Source organism: Theobroma cacao, chromosome 6, assembly GCF_053813885.1.
Source record: "Theobroma cacao isolate CCN51 chromosome 6, ASM5381388v1, whole genome shotgun sequence".
Taxonomy (NCBI): domain Eukaryota; kingdom Viridiplantae; phylum Streptophyta; class Magnoliopsida; order Malvales; family Malvaceae; genus Theobroma; species Theobroma cacao.
Window position 1 is genome coordinate 24,781,495 of NC_142644.1, and position 4,848 is coordinate 24,786,342.

General features: G+C 33.5%; 1 pseudogene; it reads right to left on the minus strand.

Moving 5' to 3' along the window:
• Positions 1–330: 330 nt before the first annotated feature.
• On the minus strand, positions 331–2,608 carry LOC18596128 (inorganic pyrophosphatase 2-like; annotated as a pseudogene).
• Between the last annotated feature and the right edge of the window lie 2,240 nt (positions 2,609–4,848).

The window sequence follows — 4,848 nt, forward strand, 5'->3', positions numbered from 1 at the left end:
CTTGCAAAAGAAGAGAGCTAATTCAGAATTTGACCATAGCTTGGTATGGTTCTTAACTGATAGACAAAAACTAGGAATAATCTTTTCTTTATAACTTTGGTACACTTGGTTTAACGATTGTCAACAATGGATTGACACAATCATACTTCTTAACAGACCTGTTGAATTTGCTTTGCAAACAATTTTGCAGTCATATTTTCTTTAGAAAAATTATTTACAGTTATTTCAAACATACTTTCACTGGAGAAAAGGCATAAGGCCTGACAATCAAAATCTTTTGAGCAACTCAGCAGTAATTAGATGAACATTGGCATCAGCTTAACAATTACTCTACTGAGTAACTGGCAAGGCCTCATGGGTAGATGTTGAAATGGTTTGCAGTTTGCCATCAATAGAGATCAATTGAACAGAGCTGTCGTTGTTTTCTTCAACAGATATCATGCTAATTATTTGCAGCAAAATAAGATCGAGCTCTTCACCATCAGACCATTCATGAATCTCAGCCTTGATGATCATAGGGTTCCCACAAATCAAATCTCACACTGGGAAATTCTTCCTTGGCATCATATAATCTGCCTCTCCAAGCCTTAAGCTTGGGCAGTAATCCCCGCTACCATATCCAAGGTAGATAATTTTTTTCTTCCCCTCTAAAGAAGCTTGAATCCTTTCAATGATCATCCCCTATTGCACAAAGCCCAAACCAAAAATTAAAACTTCTTAACACTTGATATCATATTTCATGATTGTATATTTATATGATTTAAAAAAAATTGTTGACACATGTCAAGATCATGCAAATGATTTATGTCTATAAAGGGGGTTCTTGTGAGAGGGAGAGGAAGCGTTGCAAACAAGTAAAAGGATGTATCAGAGGCAAGAGAAAGAAAGATTGGAGCAGTTCCTGAAGTACTGAGTGTCGTGACAGGTGGAAGAAAATAAGAAGAGAATTAAGGAGTAGAAGATAATTAGAGATAGAAGCTTTAGAGGAAAATATGTTAGCTTTTTTAGGGAAGGAAGAGCCCCTTTAAATAATTGTGAGGCTCTATATATAGTGCTAAAAGTGACGATTATTTAAGAATAGGCTTTAATGCACCTAATGAATAACATTATTATGAAAAACATTAATTTAAGTAACCGTTATTGTAATTGAATGTAATAAGACTTGTTCTCAAGTAAAAGGCAATAGAAAAGAGATATACGCGAAAAGGTACAAAAGAAAAAGCTGTAAGTGAACAAGTACAAGAGACGAAGGTGTATGAGAATAGGTATACGAGATCAAGGTAGGAGGGTGAAACACTTGTACTTCAGGAAATGGTTAAAATGAAGACCTCTTAGCTACCTCCATATCTAAACCACCAAGCCAAACTCTCCGAAACATCCCAAAATGAAAATAACCCATGAACCCTGCCACTTATTTCGAGTTGCTTTTATTGTCATCCAAGTGAAGTGGTTATTCTATGCGAAGTAGTTGTTTTACTTGTATTAGTTATTCCATATGGAGTAGTGCTCTACTTATTCTAGTTGTTCTATGTTAAGTAGTGTTTCACTTGTTCTAATTGTTTTACGTGAAGTAGCGCTTCACTTGTTCTAGTTATTCTGCATGAAGTAGCACTTTATTTGTTCTAATTGTTCTCTGTACAATATTATGTTGTAATATAATTCTTTAGAGAATAGGTATTAATCAAAATCAAGTATCTACAATGTCTTTATATGAACCATTACTTTATAGATAAAGTGGGGTTAAGAAAAAAAGTTGACATGTCTAAAATCAAAATAGATTTTAAAAAAATTCCAAGCTAGTGGGATGCAATTGACTATGTACATGTGGAATACCATCAATTGACAAAATTTTCTAGAATTTGTAGGCACAGAAGAACCTTCATAAAAATATTCACTTGTATGAAATATGTAGGTATTTCTACAAGATTTGGTGTCTTGATTGGCAAATTCAAGTCTCAAAAAATATAATACCTTGCACATATTTAGGGGGGAGAGGTTGCATCCATGGGAACACTTGTTAAAATCATGGTAAGAGAATATCCTCAGCCTCCCTTCTTCATCAACAAAGTCGGGGTTGGTGTTGATCTCAGAGAAATATTCCTTCAATCCAAGATACTCCAAAATTTTCTCAATGAAGAACAAGTTTGCATCACTTACGATCCTGAGTTCACACCTAAAAAACACAAACCAATTTGATTAGTACTACCATAAACACACATAAACTATAAGAAGAGAAGCGCAGATAAAAAAAAGCATACCCTAAAGCATGAGCTGCTTTAATAGCTGGGACGACCCTATAATGTATAGGAGTCCGCTTCAGAACCTCAGCAATGTCATCAATGGTTTTTCCTTATGCATGAAGCTCCTTCATCATCCTATCCTGTAATATTATACCACAAGAAAATAATTAAACGTTGAGTCCATTTATTTTAATGTCAAAACAAGAGAAACAAATATTTTAACTGCTTACCATGAAAGAATTCCAGGGCATGGTAGGAAGAAACTGGTTGAACAAGTCAGAAAAACCCAACTCATCAACAACCCAGTTATCACTATCATAGTCAATGATAGTTTTGTCAAAATCAAAAACTACAACGATTCCAGCCATCTTTTTGAAAGAAAATCAAATAGTTGCAAAACAATAGGGAAAAAGAATAACTCTTGGTTAGAGTATAGATGTAGGATGGAAAACTAAAGAACTCTGAATGTTTTCTGGGCACAGAGACACGTAATAGGAGAGGGTATTTATATGTAGAAAAAAGTCATGTGCATCTGGAGAATAACATAGTTGTTAAACACTAGATTTTTTTTATGCCAAAGGAATATTACGTGGAGGAGTTTTAAAGGTACATAGGAAGCAGGGCCAGAAGAATCCTTTTTTCCAGCAAGCTTCTTGGATACCACATCCTAATATGATACAACGGCTTGTAACCTGTTATAAACAACATTAGCCATTATTTGATGACTTTGATTAGGTTTGGTTAGTGGATCAAAAGGGTAAAAATGTGTGAAATGAGGTTAAATATTTGTGGGTCAATAGTTGATTGAGGGTTAGGTTTAAGGTTTATCAGAAGCATAAGAATGGTGGGAGGAATAAGTGAATATTCTAGGGAAACTAAATTCACTTGCCCACCTTTGCAACACACATAGAACAAACAGAGAGAATATTCTAAGTATGGTTTAGTCACTTTATGTGGCTGCCGAGCTTTAAGGTTTTCGACCCCACTCCTATGAGCGGTCTTCCTTGTCCTTACCAAGTTGAAATTTTTTACTTAAGCAAAATTGACAAAACAAAGAGGACACTAAAATAATTCTTTCATATTTGATATTACATCAGGGATAAGACATTGTCATTCCTTATTAATTAAATTGATCCGGGATCTTTTTTTTATTATATGACATTTGAAAGATCAAATCGTTGCAAAATTAGTATAAAACATATTCCATCTTAAACATATTTGTTATTTTATATGAGCTGCTATTATTCATATGACTTACTAATTGGTTAGAAATCAGAAATTTGAAAAGCTAAATTTGGGAAATTTAAAATAAGGGACAGAGGGTTGCTGGGAAAAGAAAATTTGGGACTTTTTTTCTTTTTCCCTCATATTTTTATCATCATTTTGTTTTTTATTTTGTTTTAAATTTTAAACTTCAATTAGAGGAAAAAAATCCAAAAGTTAATAATTTACTATCTTAATTTAATTTGAAATTTGAGAAATTTATTATTAATTATTTAAAAAATTAAATTAAAAATAAAATTAAGTATTACTTATAAACTAAAATATTAATTTAAAAATATATTAATAAGTAATAATATTTTTTTTGAAAAAAATAATTCATTGAATTACTAATGCATAATTACATTATGAGATCACAATATCATACCCTCTAAGCTCTCTCATACCAACCCACATTACAATACCCCAATGCATAAAGGGAAAGCCTTGTTAAAAACTTCTCCATGAAAAAATCCTAAGGGATAAAAACCAAGGATAAAGAAAAAAGAGTATGCTCCCTAATAGGCTTACTAATTTCCTATTCACATATCCCAACTCCTCATACACCTCCACTAAATCAGATTTATATCTTGAAGAATAGAGCTTCTAATTTGATTCAGAACCTATGTAACATGCTTCCAAATTGATTGGTCTTCATGCAACTTTTTTGCAAATTAAGCTATTAAATGAGCAACCCTGTTTGTATCTCTTGGAGAAAATGAGATCGATGCACCTGAGATCTTCTTCATTAACCCAACGCAATCTTCAATGATGTGCCCCAATCCCCCATTTAGTTTTCTATCCCTTACCCAGCATACCACATTTAAGCAATCAATCTCTACCTCATTTACTTGCAAATTTTCTCTATCACAACAGAGTAAAGACCACACCAGCGATTCTAATTCTGCTTCCTCAATAATAGAGCCATAAACCATTCATTTTACTCCAACTAGAATAAGCTTCCCTACTGCGTTTTTGACTATAAAGCCAGAGCCTATCATGGCAGCTCCATGTACATCAAAAACTACAACATCAGAATTCAATTTAATTCCTCGAGGTCATGTCCACGAACCTATCCCTAGCTTATTTATTATTTCTCTGATTCTGGTTGGTGTATTAGCCTCTCAAAATTGCCTAATCATTTCCATTCCCAACTCTACCACCATTTTCTGGTCTGGCTTATGCTACTCTTATATAAGGGAATTACAGGCCTTCTATATTGCCCATAGTACATAGACGATAGCTTCTATTTCTTCCTTTGCAACAAATTCACACAAATTTTGAAACCAGTCACTTATCGAAAAAAAGTGCATTGCTAAGTCCCTGAAACCCCATTTAGTCATCAGCC